At 41.2% G+C, this 18,533-nt stretch overlaps 15 non-coding genes across 15 annotated transcripts; 13 read left to right on the forward strand and 2 right to left on the reverse strand.

Moving 5' to 3' along the window:
• The first annotated feature begins 1,540 nt into the window (after positions 1-1,540).
• On the forward strand, positions 1,541-1,622 carry TRNAS-GCU (transfer RNA serine (anticodon GCU)). The gene has a single exon. It is a non-coding gene; the product is annotated as a tRNA-Ser (tRNA).
• Positions 1,623-2,211: 589 nt separating this feature from the next.
• On the forward strand, positions 2,212-2,283 carry TRNAT-UGU (transfer RNA threonine (anticodon UGU)). Its single transcript has one exon. It is a non-coding gene; the product is annotated as a tRNA-Thr (tRNA).
• Positions 2,284-3,962: 1,679 nt separating this feature from the next.
• On the forward strand, positions 3,963-4,044 carry TRNAS-GCU (transfer RNA serine (anticodon GCU)). The gene has a single exon. It is a non-coding gene; the product is annotated as a tRNA-Ser (tRNA).
• Positions 4,045-4,633: 589 nt separating this feature from the next.
• TRNAT-UGU (transfer RNA threonine (anticodon UGU)) lies at positions 4,634-4,705 on the forward strand. The gene has a single exon. It is a non-coding gene; the product is annotated as a tRNA-Thr (tRNA).
• A 1,679-nt stretch (positions 4,706-6,384) lies between these two features.
• TRNAS-GCU (transfer RNA serine (anticodon GCU)) lies at positions 6,385-6,466 on the forward strand. Its single transcript has one exon. It is a non-coding gene; the product is annotated as a tRNA-Ser (tRNA).
• A 589-nt stretch (positions 6,467-7,055) lies between these two features.
• TRNAT-UGU (transfer RNA threonine (anticodon UGU)) lies at positions 7,056-7,127 on the forward strand. Its single transcript has one exon. It is a non-coding gene; the product is annotated as a tRNA-Thr (tRNA).
• A 2,338-nt stretch (positions 7,128-9,465) lies between these two features.
• On the forward strand, positions 9,466-9,537 carry TRNAT-UGU (transfer RNA threonine (anticodon UGU)). Its single transcript has one exon. It is a non-coding gene; the product is annotated as a tRNA-Thr (tRNA).
• A 1,665-nt stretch (positions 9,538-11,202) lies between these two features.
• TRNAS-GCU (transfer RNA serine (anticodon GCU)) lies at positions 11,203-11,284 on the forward strand. Its single transcript has one exon. It is a non-coding gene; the product is annotated as a tRNA-Ser (tRNA).
• Positions 11,285-11,873: 589 nt separating this feature from the next.
• TRNAT-UGU (transfer RNA threonine (anticodon UGU)) lies at positions 11,874-11,945 on the forward strand. Its single transcript has one exon. It is a non-coding gene; the product is annotated as a tRNA-Thr (tRNA).
• Positions 11,946-13,105: 1,160 nt separating this feature from the next.
• On the reverse strand, positions 13,106-13,200 carry TRNAI-UAU (transfer RNA isoleucine (anticodon UAU)). Its single transcript has 2 exons — positions 13,163-13,200; positions 13,106-13,141 (listed from the first exon to the last, which is right to left on the reverse strand). It is a non-coding gene; the product is annotated as a tRNA-Ile (tRNA).
• A 412-nt stretch (positions 13,201-13,612) lies between these two features.
• Positions 13,613-13,694, forward strand: TRNAS-GCU (transfer RNA serine (anticodon GCU)). The gene has a single exon. It is a non-coding gene; the product is annotated as a tRNA-Ser (tRNA).
• A 589-nt stretch (positions 13,695-14,283) lies between these two features.
• Positions 14,284-14,355, forward strand: TRNAT-UGU (transfer RNA threonine (anticodon UGU)). The gene has a single exon. It is a non-coding gene; the product is annotated as a tRNA-Thr (tRNA).
• Positions 14,356-15,515: 1,160 nt separating this feature from the next.
• Positions 15,516-15,610, reverse strand: TRNAI-UAU (transfer RNA isoleucine (anticodon UAU)). The gene is made up of 2 exons: positions 15,573-15,610; positions 15,516-15,551 (listed from the first exon to the last, which is right to left on the reverse strand). It is a non-coding gene; the product is annotated as a tRNA-Ile (tRNA).
• Positions 15,611-16,693: 1,083 nt separating this feature from the next.
• On the forward strand, positions 16,694-16,765 carry TRNAT-UGU (transfer RNA threonine (anticodon UGU)). The gene has a single exon. It is a non-coding gene; the product is annotated as a tRNA-Thr (tRNA).
• Positions 16,766-18,432: 1,667 nt separating this feature from the next.
• Positions 18,433-18,514, forward strand: TRNAS-GCU (transfer RNA serine (anticodon GCU)). The gene has a single exon. It is a non-coding gene; the product is annotated as a tRNA-Ser (tRNA).
• The last annotated feature ends 19 nt before the right edge of the window (positions 18,515-18,533 follow it).

Consider the following 18,533-nt stretch of genomic DNA (forward strand, 5'->3'; position numbering starts at 1 on the left):
TCATTGAATTATACATTATTGCCTCACCCCTTCCGATCGCCTGACGAACGCCTGACAAACGCCATTCTCACCCTGCCGGGCAAAGCCAAATAAGCCATGCATATTTACAGTTCCTTTGAAAGGCAGAGCGAGGACTAGGACCTCTGTTCCGACTGAATCTGCATCCACAGAAAGGATGTTATAAGGCCCTACAAATTTCACCAAGGAGATGTGAAAGTCTTCCCCCATAAAATACTTTTTTTCCCAGATACCCCGGCTCTTAGGCAAATGAGGTTACTCCTCAAAACCCCACCCCCACTCACCATAAATATCCTTCTCTCCTGCTGTCCATTCAAATGATACAAGGTATCTTGTACATAGAGAGAAAGGGAGAATAGGCAGACTTGCTTCAAAGATTTGGTGACCTTGGATGGGTGGGTTGAATGAAGAAGTGAACCTGGTTTCTGGGAAAGGAGTATCGAGATGAAGATGAGGAAAAGTGAGCATGGACCACATTCATAGGTTAGAGAAATACATTTAATAGGTTGAATGGTTTTGAAAAGTGAACTTCGAGCAGTAATTGTTGGTTTTTAAACTGCAAAGAAATTAAAAATGAATGTGGGATTGGAGGCACACTCTGAGCAGAAAAGCAGCATAAGCTGCTATGGTGCAACTCAAGATGGTGAATAGAACCTTTAATATGATGATGCTCTTTTTTTGCTAGTTTTTTCGAGTCACCTTTTATTGTAAGTAGCTGATACAGCATTTTTTGCAGCTCTTCAGTTTATGGTTATCATGTGAGAACACTGTTTTCATCATATTTATTATTCTACAAATGTATTTTTAAATGCACTGATGTGGTGTTTGCATGAAATGCAAGATGGCACATCATGGAATGTTTAAACTGAGCATCGCGGAGGATATGTGATATTTGGCACCCAGAGGAGTAGGACACGTAGATCCTATAAGAAGTAAAGACTCTCTAGCAAGGGCCGTCCATACTCTGAGTTTAAACTTTACTTTTTGTGAAATGGTTTATGAAAATCAACACGGCTGCTACAGGTGAGGCTCGAACTCACAACCTCGGCATGGCTCAGTGCAAGTACTGCTGTATAAGTACCGCGCGCTAACCGATTGCGCCACTGGAGCTCTCTCTTTTCACATCTCCCCAGGTGAGCCATCTACAGCTGACCAAGTAGATGACAGACACTGCTCCATCATTCACTGTGCAAGATCGACTCACATGCTAGCATGTTATCATGACTATTAAAAATACAGTCCAAACGGAATAGATTCTATAATTGTCCTATAACATATGCTCTGTCTATTCAAAACCCCATAGAATTATATCTTGACAGTTCTGACAAAGTCTAGGGGAATCGTATGAATATTTGTAATTAGCACATAGTAAGAATTTCCCAAAAATGAAATGTAGGTCCCTGATTGGGGGAAGACGTGGAATGTGAGATCTTGCCTCAGCTGTTTTTTTCTTTTTTAGGTACAGTATATTGACACTTCAGTACCTTTTGTGAAGCAAGGTTTCAGATGGGGCTGTAGGGCAGACGAGGTGGCCGAGTGGTTAAGGCGATGGACTGCTAATCCATTGTGCTCTGCACGCGTGGGTTCGAATCCCACCTTTGTCGGAAAGCCATCAGAGTCTCTTTTGATGGCCAGCATTTCTTGTAGTATAATTACACTCTCTTTCAAGACAGAGCCATGATCCGCTAGATGGGATCATCTGACTGTTCCATTTTAACAAATATGTCAAATAAAGTGAAGTATTTTGTGCGTAATAGAAATTAGATCTTTCATGGAGTTTCCAGAGGATTGCCTTTCACTCACTCCTGGCTTATTAACCAGTTTGGATAAATAGATTGATAAGAAAGCAGCTCTTACTCCTAAAGTTTAGGCCGTCTCAAATGAACGACTGTTAACATATGTCTGCCCCACAGAGACAGATCACTTCTAATAAGTGGGTTCTCTATATGTCACTGATTGCAGACATACTAACTAGAGCTATCGGTATGGTCTTGAATGCGAAAACTCTTATTTTCTCATATGAAAATGTAGTTTTTCATACTTCCAAAAAAAGTGCCTTAAGCATGGTCTTCAATGTGTGCGCGCACGTGGACATTCATATGCAACTACGTTTCCATACAGAGTCTCAAAATCATAGATATATTCATACCTCAGTAAGAATACATGTTGCAATTTACATCCTGCGTGCAGACTGGCCTTGTAGCTCAGTGGCAGAGCACTGGTCTTGTAAACCAGGGGTCATGAGTTCAAGCCTCATCAGGGCCTTTTTACATGAGTCTTTCTGTATGTTGTTTTCAAGTCATTCTTCCCTGGAGTCACACCTTGCTTTAGGATTGCTTATTGCCAAGCTTCCCTTTCCTGCTTTCATATTATCAAGAAAATATCATGAAAATCATTGAATTATAAATTATTGCCTCACCCCTTCCGATCGCCTGACGAACGCCTGACAAACGCCATTCTCACCCTGCCGGGCAAGCCCTGCCGGGCAAAGCCAAATAAGCCATGCATATTTACAGTTCCTTTGAAAGGCAGAGCGAGGACTAGGACCTCTGTTCCGACTGAATCTGCATCCACAGAAAGGATGTTATAAGGCCCTACAAATTTCACCAAGGAGATGTGAAAGTCTTCCCCCATAAAATACTTTTTTTCCCAGATACCCCGGCTCTTAGGCAAATGAGGTTACTCCTCAAAACCCCACCCCCACTCACCATAAATATCCTTCTCTCCTGCTGTCCATTCAAATGATACAAGGTATCTTGTACATAGAGAGAAAGGGAGAATAGGCAGACTTGCTTCAAAGATTTGGTGACCTTGGATGGGTGGGTTGAATGAAGAAGTGAACCTGGTTTCTGGGAAAGGAGTATCGAGATGAAGATGAGGAAAAGTGAACATGGACCACATTCATAGGTTAGAGAAATACATTTAATAGGTTGAATGGTTTTGAAAAGTGAACTTCGAGCAGTAATTGTTGGTTTTTAAACTGCAAAGAAATTAAAAATGAATGTGGGATTGGAGGCACACTCTGAGCAGAAAAGCACCATAAGCTGCTATGGTGCAACTCAAGATGGTGAATAGAACCTTTAATATGATGATGCTCTTCTTTTGCTAGTTTTTTCGAGTCACCTTTTATTGTAAGTAGCTGATACAGCATTTTTTGCAGCTCTTCAGTTTATGGTTATCATGTGAGAACACTGTTTTCATCATATTTATTATTCTACAAATGTATTTTTAAATGCACTGATGTGGTGTTTGCATGAAATGCAAGATGGCACATCATGGAATGTTTAAACTGAGCATCGCGGAGGATATGTGATATTTGGCACCCAGAGGAGTAGGACACGTAGATCCTATAAGAAGTAAAGACTCTCTCAAGGGCCGTCCATACTCTGAGTTTAAACTTTACTTTTTGTGAAATGGTTTATGAAAATCAACACGGCTGCTACAGGTGAGGCTCGAACTCACAACCTCGGCATGGCTCAGTGCAAGTACTGCTGTATAAGTACCGCGCGCTAACCGATTGCGCCACTGGAGCTCTCTCTTTTCACATCTCCCCAGGTGAGCCATCTACAGCTGACCAAGTAGATGACAGACACTGCTCCATCATTCACTGTGCAAGATCGACTCACATGCTAGCATGTTATCATGACTATTAAAAATACAGTCCAAACGGAATAGATTCTATAATTGTCCTATAACATATGCTCTGTCTATTCAAAACCCCATAGAATTATATCTTGACAGTTCTGACAAAGTCTAGGGGAATCTTATGAATATTTGTAATTAGCACATAGTAAGAATTTCCCAAAAATGAAATGTAGGTCCCTGATTGGGGGAAGACGTGGAATGTGAGATCTTGCCTCAGCTGTTTTTTTCTTTTTTAGGTACAGTATATTGACACTTCAGTACCTTTTGTGAAGCAAGGTTTCAGATGGGGCTGTAGGGCAGACGAGGTGGCCGAGTGGTTAAGGCGATGGACTGCTAATCCATTGTGCTCTGCACGCGTGGGTTCGAATCCCACCTTCGTCGGAAAGCCATCAGAGTCTCTTTTGATGGCCAGCATTTCTTGTAGTATAATTACACTCTCTTTCAAGACAGAGCCAGGATCCGCTAGATGGGATCATCTGACTGTTCCATTTTAACAAATATGTCAAATAAAGTGAAGTATTTTGTGCGTAATAGAAATTAGATCTTTCATGGAGTTTCCAGAGGATTGCCTTTCACTCACTCCTGGCTTATTACCCAGTTTGGATAAATAGATTGATAAGAAAGCAGCTCTTACTCCTAAAGTTTAGGCCGTCTCAAATGAATGACTGTTAACATATGTCTGCCCCACAGAGACAGATCACTTCTAATAAGTGGGTTCTCTATATGTCACTGATTGCAGACATACTAACTAGAGCTATCGGTATGGTCTTGAATGCGAAAACTCTTATTTTCTCATATGAAAATGTAGTTTTTCATACTTCCAAAAAAAGTGCCTTAAGCATGGTCTTCAATGTGTGCGCGCACGTGGACATTCATATGCAACTACGTTTCCATACAGAGTCTCAAAATCATAGATATATTCATACCTCAGTAAGAATACATGTTGCAATTTACATCCTGCGTGCAGACTGGCCTTGTAGCTCAGTGGCAGAGCACTGGTCTTGTAAACCAGGGGTCATGAGTTCAAGCCTCATCAGGGCCTTTTTACATGAGTCTTTCTGTATGTTGTTTTCAAGTCATTCTTCCCTGGAGTCACACCTTGCTTTAGGATTGCTTATTGCCAAGCTTCCCTTTCCTGCTTTCATATTATCAAGAAAATATCATGAAGATCATTGAATTATAAATTATTGCCTCACCCCTTCCGATCGCCTGACGAACGCCTGACGAACGCCATTCTCACCCTGCCGGGCAAGCCCTGCCGGGCAAAGCCAAATAAGCCATGCATATTTACAGTTCCTTTGAAAGGCAGAGCGAGGACTAGGACCTCTGTTCCGACTGAATCTGCATCCACAGAAAGGATGTTATAAGGCGCTACAAATTTCACCAAGGAGATGTGAAAGTCTTCCCCCATAAAATACTTTTTTTCCCAGATACCCCGGCTCTTAGGCAAATGAGGTTACTCCTCAAAACCCCACCCCCACTCACCATAAATATCCTTCTCTCCTGCTGTCCATTCAAATGATACAAGGTATCTTGTACATAGAGAGAAAGGGAGAATAGGCAGACTTGCTTCAAAGATTTGGTGACCTTGGATGGGTGGGTTGAATGAAGAAGTGAACCTGGTTTCTGGCAAAGGAGTATCGAGATGAAGATGAGGAAAAGTGAACATGGACCACATTCATAGGTTAGAGAAATACATTTAATAGGTTGAATGGTTTTGAAAAGTGAACTTCGAGCAGTAATTGTTGTTTTTTAAACTGCAAAGAAATTAAAAATGAATGTGGGATTGGAGGCACACTCTGAGCAGAAAAGCACCATAAGCTGCTATGGTGCAACTCAAGATGGTGAATAGAACCTTTAATATGATGATGCTCTTCTTTTGCTAGTTTTTTCGAGTCACCTTTTATTGTAAGTAGCTGATACAGCATTTTTTGCAGCTCTTCAGTTTATGGTTATCATGTGAGAACACTGTTTTCATCATATTTATTATTCTACAAATGTATTTTTAAATGCACTGATGTGGTGTTTGCATGAAATGCAAGATGGCACATCATGGAATGTTTAAACTGAGCATCGCGGAGGATATGTGATATTTGGCACCCAGAGGAGTAGGACACGTAGATCCTATAAGAAGTAAAGACTCTCTCAAGGGCCGTCCATACTCTGAGTTTAAACTTTACTTTTTGTGAAATGGTTTATGAAAATCAACACGGCTGCTACAGGTGAGGCTCGAACTCACAACCTCGGCATGGCTCAGTGCAAGTACTGCTGTATAAGTACCGCGCGCTTACCGATTGCGCCACTGGAGCTCTCTCTTTTCACATCTCCCCAGGTGAGCCATCTACAGCTGACCAAGTAGATGACAGACACTGCTCCATCATTCACTGTGCAAGATCGACTCACATGCTAGCATGTTATCATGACTATTAAAAATACAGTCCAAACGGAATAGATTCTATAATTGTCCTATAACATATGCTCTGTCTATTCAAAACCCCATAGAATTATATCTTGACAGTTCTGACAAAGTCTAGGGGAATCTTATGAATATTTGTAATTAGCACATAGTAAGAATTTCCCAAAAATGAAATGTAGGTCCCTGATTGGGGGAAGACGTGGAATGTGAGATCTTGCCTCAGCTGTTTTTTTCTTTTTTAGGTACAGTATATTGACACTTCAGTACCTTTTGTGAAGCAAGGTTTCAGATGGGGCTGTAGGGCAGACGAGGTGGCCGAGTGGTTAAGGCGATGGACTGCTAATCCATTGTGCTCTGCACGCGTGGGTTCGAATCCCACCTTCGTCGGAAAGCCATCAGAGTCTCTTTTGATGGCCAGCATTTCTTGTAGTATAATTACACTCTCTTTCAAGACAGAGCCAGGATCCGCTAGATGGGATCATCTGACTGTTCCATTTTAACAAATATGTCAAATAAAGTGAAGTATTTTGTGCGTAATAGAAATTAGATCTTTCATGGAGTTTCCAGAGGATTGCCTTTCACTCACTCCTGGCTTATTACCCAGTTTGGATAAATAGATTGATAAGAAAGCAGCTCTTACTCCTAAAGTTTAGGCCGTCTCAAATGAATGACTGTTAACATATGTCTGCCCCACAGAGACAGATCACTTCTAATAAGTGGGTTCTCTATATGTCACTGATTGCAGACATACTAACTAGAGCTATCGGTATGGTCTTGAATGCGAAAACTCTTATTTTCTCATATGAAAATGTAGTTTTTCATACTTCCAAAAAAAGTGCCTTAAGCATGGTCTTCAATGTGTGCGCGCACGTGGACATTCATATGCAACTACGTTTCCATACAGAGTCTCAAAATCATAGATATATTCATACCTCAGTAAGAATACATGTTGCAATTTACATCCTGCGTGCAGACTGGCCTTGTAGCTCAGTGGCAGAGCACTGGTCTTGTAAACCAGGGGTCATGAGTTCAAGCCTCATCAGGGCCTTTTTACATGAGTCTTTCTGTATGTTGTTTTCAAGTCATTCTTCCCTGGAGTCACACCTTGCTTTAGGATTGCTTATTGCCAAGCTTCCCTTTCCTGCTTTCATATTATCAAGAAAATATCATGAAGATCATTGAATTATAAATTATTGCCTTACCCCTTCCGATCGCCTGACGAACGCCTGACAAACGCCATTCTCACCCTGCCGGGCAAAGCCAAATAAGCCATGCATATTTACAGTTCCTTTGAAAGGCAGAGCGAGGACTAGGACCTCTGTTCCGACTGAATCTGCATCCACAGAAAGGATGTTATAAGGCCCTACAAATTTCACCAAGGAGATGTGAAAGTCTTCCCCCATAAAATACTTTTTTTCCCAGATACCCCGGCTCTTAGGCAAATGAGGTTACTCCTCAAAACCCCACCCCCACTCACCATAAATATCCTTCTCTCCTGCTGTCCATTCAAATGATACAAGGTATCTTGTACATAGAGAGAAAGGGAGAATAGGCAGACTTGCTTCAAAGATTTGGTGACCTTGGATGGGTGGGTTGAATGAAGAAGTGAACCTGGTTTCTGGCAAAGGAGTATCGAGATGAAGATGAGGAAAAGTGAACATGGACCACATTCATAGGTTAGAGAAATACATTTAATAGGTTGAATGGTTTTGAAAAGTGAACTTCGAGCAGTAATTGTTGTTTTTTAAACTGCAAAGAAATTAAAAATGAATGTGGGATTGGAGGCACACTCTGAGCAGAAAAGCACCATAAGCTGCTATGGTGCAACTCAAGATGGTGAATAGAACCTTTAATATGATGATGCTCTTCTTTTGCTAGTTTTTTCGAGTCACCTTTTATTGTAAGTAGCTGATACAGCATTTTTTGCAGCTCTTCAGTTTATGGTTATCATGTGAGAACACTGTTTTCATCATATTTATTATTCTACAAATGTATTTTTAAATGCACGGATGTGGTGTTTGCATGAAATGCAAGATGGCACATCATGGAATGTTTAAACTGAGCATCGCGGAGGATATGTGATATTTGGCACCCTGAGGAGTAGGACACGTAGATCCTATAAGAAGTAAAGACTCTCTAGCAAGGGCCGTCCATACTCTGAGTTTAAACTTTACTTTTTGTGAAATGGTTTATGAAAATCAACACGGCTGCTACAGGTGAGGCTCGAACTCACAGCCTCGGCATGGCTCAGTGCAAGTACTGCTGTATAAGTACCGCGCGCTAACCGATTGCGCCACTGGAGCTCTCTCTTTTCACATCTCCCCAGGTGAGCCATCTACAGCTGACCAAGTAGATGACAGACACTGCTCCATCATTCACTGTGCAAGATCGACTCACATGCTAGCATGTTATCATGACTATTAAAAATACAGTCCAAACGGAATAGATTCTATAATTGTCCTATAACATATGCTCTGTCTATTCAAAACCCCATAGAATTATATCTTGACAGTTCTGACAAAGTCTAGGGGAATCTTATGAATATTTGTAATTAGCACATAGTAAGAATTTCCCAAAAATGAAATGTAGGTCCCTGATTGGGGGAAGACGTGGAATGTGAGATCTTGCCTCAGCTGTTTTTTTCTTTTTTAGGTACAGTATATTGACACTTCAGTACCTTTTGTGAAGCAAGGTTTCAGATGGGGCTGTAGGGCAGACGAGGTGGCCGAGTGGTTAAGTCGATGGACTGCTAATCCATTGTGCTCTGCACGCGTGGGTTCGAATCCCACCTTCATCGGAAAGCCATCAGAGTCTCTTTTGATGGCCAGCATTTCTTGTAGTATATTTACACTCTCTTTCAAGACAGAGCCAGGATCCGCTAGATGGGATCATCTGACTGTTCCATTTTAACAAATATGTCAAATAAAGTGAAGTATTTTGTGCGTAATAGAAATTAGATCTTTCATGGAGTTTCCAGAGGATTGCCTTTCACTCACTCCTGGCTTATGAACCAGTTTGGATAAATAGATTGATAAGAAAGCAGCTCTTACTCCTAAAGTTTAGGCCGTCTCAAATGAATGACTGTTAACATATGTCTGCCCCACAGAGACAGATCACTTCTAATAAGTGGGTTCTCTATATGTCACTGATTGCAGACATACTAACTAGAGCTATCGGTATGGTCTTGAATGCGAAAACTCTTATTTTCTCATATGAAAATGTAGTTTTTCATACTTCCAAAAAAAGTGCCTTAAGCATGGTCTTCAATGTGTGCGCGCACGTGGACATTCATATGCAACTACGTTTCCATACAGAGTCTCAAAATCATAGATATATTCATACCTCAATAAGAATACATGTTGCAATTTACATCCTGCGTGCAGACTGGCCTTGTAGCTCAGTGGCAGAGCACTGGTCTTGTAAACCAGGGGTCATGAGTTCAAGCCTCATCAGGGCCTTTTTACATGAGTCTTTCTGTATGTTGTTTTCAAGTCATTCTTCCCTGGAGTCACACCTTGCTTTAGGATTGCTTATTGCCAAGCTTCCCTTTCCTGCTTTCATATTATCAAGAAAATATCATGAAGATCATTGAATTATAAATTATTGCCTCACCCCTTCCGATCGCCTGACGAACGCCTGACAAACGCCATTCTCACCCTGCCGGGCAAAGCCAAATAAGCCATGCATATTTACAGTTCCTTTGAAAGGCAGAGCGAGGACTAGGACCTCTGTTCCGACTGAATCTGCATCCACAGAAAGGATGTTATAAGGCCCTACAAATTTCACCAAGGAGATGTGAAAGTCTTCCCCCATAAAATACTTTTTTTCCCAGATATCCCGGCTCTTAGGCAAATGAGGTTACTCCTCAAAACCCCACCCCCACTCACCATAAATATCCTTCTCTCCTGCTGTCCATTCAAATGATACAAGGTATCTTGTACATAGAGAGAAAGGGAGAATAGGCAGACTTGCTTCAAAGATTTGGTGACCTTGGATGGGTGGGTTGAATGAAGAAGTGAACCTGGTTTCTGGCAAAGGAGTATCGAGATGAAGATGAGGAAAAGTGAACATGGACCACATTCATAGGTTAGAGAAATACATTTAATAGGTTGAATGGTTTTGAAAAGTGAACTTCGAGCAGTAATTGTTGGTTTTTAAACTGCAAAGAAATTAAAAATGAATGTGGGATTGGAGGCACACTCTGAGCAGAAAAGCACCATAAGCTGCTATGGTGCAACTCAAGATGGTGAATAGAACCTTTAATATGATGATGCTCTTCTTTTGCTAGTTTTTTCGAGTCACCTTTTATTGTAAGTAGCTGATACAGCATTTTTTGCAGCTCTTCAGTTTATGGTTATCATGTGAGAACACTGTTTTCATCATATTTATTATTCTACAAATGTATTTTTAAATGCACTGATGTGGTGTTTGCATGAAATGCAAGATGGCACATCATGGAATGTTTAAACTGAGCATCGCGGAGGATATGTGATATTTGGCACCCAGAGGAGTAGGACACGTAGATCCTATAAGAAGTAAAGACTCTCTCAAGGGCCGTCCATACTCTGAGTTTAAAGTTTACTTTTTGTGAAATGGTTTATGAAAAACAACACGGCTGCTACAGGTGAGGCTCGAACTCACAACCTCGGCATGGCTCAGTGCAAGTACTGCTGTATAAGTACCGCGCGCTAACCGATTGCGCCACTGGAGCTCTCTCTTTTCACATCTCCCCAGGTGAGCCATCTACAGCTGACCAAGTAGATGACAGACACTGCTCCATCATTCACTGTGCAAGATCGACTCACATGCTAGCATGTTATCATGACTATTAAAAATACAGTCCAAACGGAATAGATTCTATAATTGTCCTATAACATATGCTCTGTCTATTCAAAACCCCATAGAATTATATCTTGACAGTTCTGACAAAGTCTAGGGGAATCTTATGAATATTTGTAATTAGCACATAGTAAGAATTTCCCAAAAATGAAATGTAGGTCCCTGATTGGGGGAAGACGTGGAATGTGAGATCTTGCCTCAGCTGTTTTTTTCTTTTTTAGGTACAGTATATTGACACTTCAGTACCTTTTGTGAAGCAAGGTTTCAGATGGGGCTGTAGGGCAGACGAGGTGGCCGAGTGGTTAAGGCGATGGACTGCTAATCCATTGTGCTCTGCACGCGTGGGTTCGAATCCCACCTTCGTCGGAAAGCCATCAGAGTCTCTTTTGATGGCCAGCATTTCTTGTAGTATAATTACACTCTCTTTCAAGACAGAGCCAGGATCCGCTAGATGGGATCATCTGACTGTTCCATTTTAACAAATATGTCAAATAAAGTGAAGTATTTTGTGCGTAATAGAAATTAGATCTTTCATGGAGTTTCCAGAGGATTGCCTTTCACTCACTCCTGGCTTATTAACCAGTTTGGATAAATAGATTGATAAGAAAGCAGCTCTTACTCCTAAAGTTTAGGCCGTCTCAAATGAATGACTGTTAACATATGTCTGCCCCACAGAGACAGATCACTTCTAATAAGTGGGTTCTCTATATGTCACTGATTGCAGACATACTATCTAGAGCTATCGGTATGGTCTTGAATGCGAAAACTCTTATTTTCTCATATGAAAATGTAGTTTTTCATACTTCCAAAAAAAGTGCCTTAAGCATGGTCTTCAATGTGTGCGCGCACGTGGACATTCATATGCAACTACGTTTCCATACAGAGTCTCAAAATCATAGATATATTCATACCTCAGTAAGAATACATGTTGCAATTTACATCCTGTGTGCAGACTGGCCTTGTAGCTCAGTGGCAGAGCACTGGTCTTGTAAACCAGGGGTCATGAGTTCAAGCCTCATCAGGGCCTTTTTACATGAGTCTTTCTGTATGTTGTTTTCAAGTCATTCTTCCCTGGAGTCACACCTTGCTTTAGGATTGCTTATTGCCAAGCTTCCCTTTCCTGCTTTCATATTATCAAGAAAATATCATGAAGATCATTGAATTATACATTATTGCCTCACCCCTTCCGATCGCCTGACGAACGCCTGACAAACGCCATTCTCACCCTGCCGGGCAAAGCCAAATAAGCCATGCATATTTACAGTTCCTTTGAAAGGCAGAGCGAGGACTAGGACCTCTGTTCCGACTGAATCTGCATCCACAGAAAGGATGTTATAAGGCCCTACAAATTTCACCAAGGAGATGTGAAAGTCTTCCCCCATAAAATACTTTTTTTCCCAGATACCCCGGCTCTTAGGCAAATGAGGTTACTCCTCAAAACCCCACCCCCACTCACCATAAATATCCTTCTCTCCTGCTGTCCATTCAAATGATACAAGGTATCTTGTACATAGAGAGAAAGGGAGAATAGGCAGACTTGCTTCAAAGATTTGGTGACTTTGGATGGGTGGGTTGAATGAAGAAGTGAACCTGGTTTCTGGGAAAGGAGTATCGAGATGAAGATGAGGAAAAGTGAACATGGACCACATTCATAGGTTAGAGAAATACATTTAATAGGTTGAATGGTTTTGAAAAGTGAACTTCGAGCAGTAATTGTTGGTTTTTAAACTGCAAAGAAATTAAAAATGAATGTGGGATTGGAGGCACACTCTGAACAGAAAAGCACCATAAGCTGCTATGGTGCAACTCAAGATGGTGAATAGAACCTTTAATATGATGATGCTCTTCTTTTGCTAGTTTTTTCGAGTCACCTTTTATTGAAAGTAGCTGATACAGCATTTTTTGCAGCTCTTCAGTTTATGGTTATCATGTGAGAACACAGTTTTCATCATATTTATTATTCTACAAATGTATTTTTAAATGCACTGATGTGGTGTTTGCATGAAATGCAAGATGGCACATCATGGAATGTTTAAACTGAGCATCTCGGAGGATATGTGATATTTGGCACCCAGAGGAGTAGGACACGTAGATCCTATAAGAAGTAAAGACTCTCTAGCAAGGGCCGTCCATACTCTGAGTTTAAACTTTACTTTTTGTGAAATGGTTTATGAAAAACAACACGGCTGCTCCAGGTAAGGCTCGAACTCACAACCTCGGCATGGCTCAGTGCAAGTACTGCTGTATAAGTACCGCGCGCTAACCGATTGCGCCACTGGAGCTCTCTCTTTTCACATCTCCCCAGGTGAGCCATCTACAGCTGACCAAGTAGATGACAGACACTGCTCCATCATTCACTGTGCAAGATTGACTCACATGCTAGCATGTTATCATGACTATTAAAAATACAGTCCAAACGGAATAGATTCTATAATTGTCCTATAACATATGCTCTGTCTATTCAAAACCCCATAGAATTATATCTTGACAGTTCTGACAAAGTCTAGGGGAATCTTATGAATATTTGTAATTAGCACATAGTAAGAATTTCCCAAAAATGAAATGTAGGTCCCTGATTGGGGGAAGACGTGGAATGTGAGATCTTGCCTCAGCTGTTTTTTTCTTTTTTAGGTACAGTATATTGACACTTCAGTACCTTTTGTGAAGCAAGGTTTCAGATGGGGCTGTAGGGCAGACGAGGTGGCCGAGTGGTTAAGGCGATGGACTGCTAATCCATTGTGCTCTGCACGCGTGGGTTCGAATCCCACCTTCGTCGGAAAGCCATCAGAGTCTCTTTTGATGGCCAGCATTTCTTGTAGTATAATTACACTCTCTTTCAAGACAGAGCCAGGATCCGCTAGATGGGATCATCTGACTGTTCCATTTTAACAAATATGTCAAATAAAGTGAAGTATTTTGTGCGTAATAGAAATTAGATCTTTCATGGAGTTTCCAGAGGATTGCCTTTCACTCACTCCTGGCTTATTAACCAGTTTGGATAAATAGATTGATAAGAAAGCAGCTCTTACTCCTAAAGTTTAGGCCGTCTCAAATGAATGACTGTTAACATATGTCTGCCCCACAGAGACAGATCACTTCTAATAAGTGGGTTCTCTATATGTCACTGATTGCAGACATACTATCTAGAGCTATCGGTATGGTCTTGAATGCGAAAACTCTTATTTTCTCATATGAAAATGTAGTTTTTCATACTTCCAAAAAAAGTGCCTTAAGCATGGTCTTCAATGTGTGCGCGCACGTGGACATTCATATGCAACTACGTTTCCATACAGAGTCTCAAAATCATAGATATATTCATACCTCAGTAAGAATACATGTTGCAATTTACATCCTGTGTGCAGACTGGCCTTGTAGCTCAGTGGCAGAGCACTGGTCTTGTAAACCAGGGGTCATGAGTTCAAGCCTCATCAGGGCCTTTTTACATGAGTCTTTCTGTATGTTGTTTTCAAGTCATTCTTCCCTGGAGTCACACCTTGCTTTAGGATTGCTTATTGCCAAGCTTCCCTTTCCTGCTTTCATATTATCAAGAAAATATCATGAAGATCATTGAATTATACATTATTGCCTCACCCCTTCCGATCGCCTGACGAACGCCTGACAAACGCCATTCTCACCCTGCCGGGCAAAGCCAAATAAGCCATGCATATTTACAGTTCCTTTGAAAGGCAGAGCGAGGACTAGGACCTCTGTTCCGACTGAATCTGCATCCACAGAAAGGATGTTATAAGGCCCTACAAATTTCACCAAGGAGATGTGAAAGTCTTCCCCCATAAAATACTTTTTTTCCCAGATACCCCGGCTCTTAGGCAAATGAGGTTACTCCTCAAAACCCCACCCCCACTCACCATAAATATCCTTCTCTCCTGCTGTCCATTCAAATGATACAAGGTATCTTGTACATAGAGAGAAAGGGAGAATAGGCAGACTTGCTTCAAAGATTTGGTGACTTTGGATGGGTGGGTTGAATGAAGAAGTGAACCTGGTTTCTGGGAAAGGAGTATCGAGATGAAGATGAGGAAAAGTGAACATGGACCACATTCATAGGTTAGAGAAATACATTTAATAGGTTGAATGGTTTTGAAAAGTGAACTTCGAGCAGTAATTGTTGGTTTTTAAACTGCAAAGAAATTAAAAATGAATGTGGGATTGGAGGCACACTCTGAACAGAAAAGCACCATAAGCTGCTATGGTGCAACTCAAGATGGTGAATAGAACCTTTAATATGATGATGCTCTTCTTTTGCTAGTTTTTTCGAGTCACCTTTTATTGTAAGTAGCTGATACAGCATTTTTTGCAGCTCTTCAGTTTATGGTTATCATGTGAGAACACAGTTTTCATCATATTTATTATTCTACAAATGTATTTTTAAATGCACTGATGTGGTGTTTGCATGAAATGCAAGATGGCACATCATGGAATGTTTAAACTGAGCATCGCGGAGGATATGTGATATTTGGCACCCAGAGGAGTAGGACACGTAGATCCTATAAGAAGTAAAGACTCTCTAGCAAGGGCCGTCCATACTCTGAGTTTAAACTTTACTTTTTGTGAAATGGTTTATGAAAAACAACACGGCTGCTCCAGGTGAGGCTCGAACTCACAACCTCGGCATGGCTCAGTGCAAGTACTGCTGTATAAGTACCGCGCGCTAACCGATTGCGCCACTGGAGCTCTCTCTTTTCACATCTCCCCAGGTGAGCCATCTACAGCTGACCAAGTAGATGACAGACACTGCTCCATCATTCACTGTGCAAGATCGACTCACATGCTAGCATGTTATCATGACTATTAAAAATACAGTCCAAACGGAATAGATTCTATAATTGTCCTATAACATATGCTCTGTCTATTCAAAACCCCATAGAATTATATCTTGACAGTTCTGACAAAGTCTAGGGGAATCTTATGAATATTTGTAATTAGCACATAGTAAGAATTTCCCAAAAATGAAATGTAGGTCCCTGATTGGGGGAAGACGTGGAATGTGAGATCTTGCCTCAGCTGTTTTTTTCTTTTTTAGGTACAGTATATTGACACTTCAGTACCTTTTGTGAAGCAAGGTTTCAGATGGGGCTGTAGGGCAGACGAGGTGGCCGAGTGGTTAAGGCGATGGACTGCTAATCCATTGTGCTCTGCATGCGTGGGTTCGAATCCCACCTTCGTCGGAAAGCCATCAGAGTCTCTTTTGATGGCCAGCATTTCTTGTAGTATAATTACACTCTCTTTCAAGACAGAGCCAGGATCCGCTAGATGGGATCATCTGACTGTTCCATATTAACAAATATGTCAAATAAAGTGAAGTATTTTGTGCGTAATAGAAATTAGATCTTTCATGGAGTTTCCAGAGGATTGCCTTTCACTCACTCCTGGCTTATGAACCAGTTTGGATAAATAGATTGATAAGAAAGCAGCTCTTACTCCTAAAGTTTAGGCAGTCTCAAATGAATGACTGTTAACATATGTCTGCCCCACAGAGACAGATCACTTCTAATAAGTGGGTTCTCTATATGTCACTGATTGCAGACATACTAACTAGAGCTATCGGTATGGTCTTGAATGCGAAAACTCTTATTTTCTCATATGAAAATGTAGTTTTTCATACTTCCAAAAAAAGTGCCTTAAGCATGGTCTTCAATGTGTGCGCGCACGTGGACATTCATATGCAACTACGTTTCCATACAGAGTCTCAAAATCATAGATATATTCATACCTCAGTAAGAATACATGTTGCAATTTACATCCTGCGTGCAGACTGGCCTTGTAGCTCAGTGGCAGAGCACTGGTCTTGTAAACCAGGGGTCATGAGTTCAAGCCTCATCAGGGCCTTTTTACATGAGTCTTTCTGTATGTTGTTTTCAAGTCATTCTTCCCTGGAGTCACACCTTGCTTTAGGATTGCTTATTGCCAAGCTTCCCTTTCCTGCTTTCATATTATCAAGAAAATATCATGAAGATCATTGAATTATACATTATTGCCTCACCCCTTCCGATCGCCTGACGAACGCCTGACAAACGCCATTCTCACCCTGCCGGGCAAAGCCAAATAAGCCATGCATATTTACAGTTCCTTTGAAAGGCAGAGCGAGGACTAGGACCTCTGTTCCGACTGAATCTGCATCCACAGAAAGGATGTTATAAGGCCCTACAAATTTCACCAAGGAGATGTGAAAGTCTTCCCCCATAAAATACTTTTTTTCCCAGATACCCCGGCTCTTAGGCAAATGAGGTTACTCCTCAAAACCCCACCCCCACTCACCATAAATATCCTTCTCTCCTGCTGTCCATTCAAATGATACAAGGTATCTTGTACATAGAGAGAAAGGGAGAATAGGCAGACTTGCTTCAAAGATTTGGTGACCTTGGATGGGTGGGTTGAATGAAGAAGTGAACCTGGTTTCTGGGAAAGGAGTATCGAGATGAAGATGAGGAAAAGTGAGCATGGACCACATTCATAGGTTAGAGAAATACATTTAATAGGTTGAATGGTTTTGAAAAGTGAACTTCGAGCAGTAATTGTTGGTTTTTAAACTGCAAAGAAATTAAAAATGAATGTGGGATTGGAGGCACACTCTGAGCAGAAAAGCACCATAAGCTGCTATGGTGCAACTCAAGATGGTGAATAGAACCTTTAATATGATGATGCTCTTCTTTTGCTAGTTTTTTCGAGTCACCTTTTATTGTAAGTAGCTGATACAGCATTTTTTGCAGCTCTTCAGTTTATGGTTATCATGTGAGAACACTGTTTTCATCATATTTATTATTCTACAAATGTATTTTTAAATGCACTGATGTGGTGTTTGCATGAAATGCAAGATGGCACATCATGGAATGTTTAAACTGAGCATCGCGGAGGATATGTGATATTTGGCACCCAGAGGAGTAGGACACGTAGATCCTATAAGAAGTAAAGACTCTCTAGCAAGGGCCGTCCATACTCTGAGTTTAAACTTTACTTTTTGTGAAATGGTTTATGAAAATCAACACGGCTGCTACAGGTGAGGCTCGAGCTCACAACCTCGGCATGGCTCAGTGCAAGTACTGCTGTATAAGTACCGCGCGCTAACCGATTGCGCCACTGGAGCTCTCTCTTTTCACATCTCCCCAGGTGAGCCATCTACAGCTGACCAAGTAGATGACAGACACTGCTCCATCATTCACTGTGCAAGATCGACTCACATGCTAGCATGTTATCATGACTATTAAAAATACAGTCGAAACGGAATAGATTCTATAATTGTCCTATAACATATGCTCTGTCTATTCAAAACCCCATAGAATTATATCTTGACAGTTCTGACAAAGTCTAGGGGAATCGTATGAATATTTGTAATTAGCACATAGTAAGAATTTCCCAAAAATGAAATGTAGGTCCCTGATTGGGGGAAGACGTGGAATGTGAGATCTTGCCTCAGCTGTTTTTTTCTTTTTTAGGTACAGTATATTGACACTTCAGTACCTTTTGTGAAGCAAGGTTTCAGATGGGGCTGTAGGGCAGACGAGGTGGCCGAGTGGTTAAGGCGATGGACTGCTAATCCATTGTGCTCTGCACGCGTGGGTTCGAATCCCACCTTTGTCGGAAAGCCATCAGAGTCTCT

Source organism: Triturus cristatus, chromosome 12 (assembly GCF_964204655.1).
Source record: "Triturus cristatus chromosome 12, aTriCri1.1, whole genome shotgun sequence".
Taxonomy (NCBI): domain Eukaryota; kingdom Metazoa; phylum Chordata; class Amphibia; order Caudata; family Salamandridae; genus Triturus; species Triturus cristatus.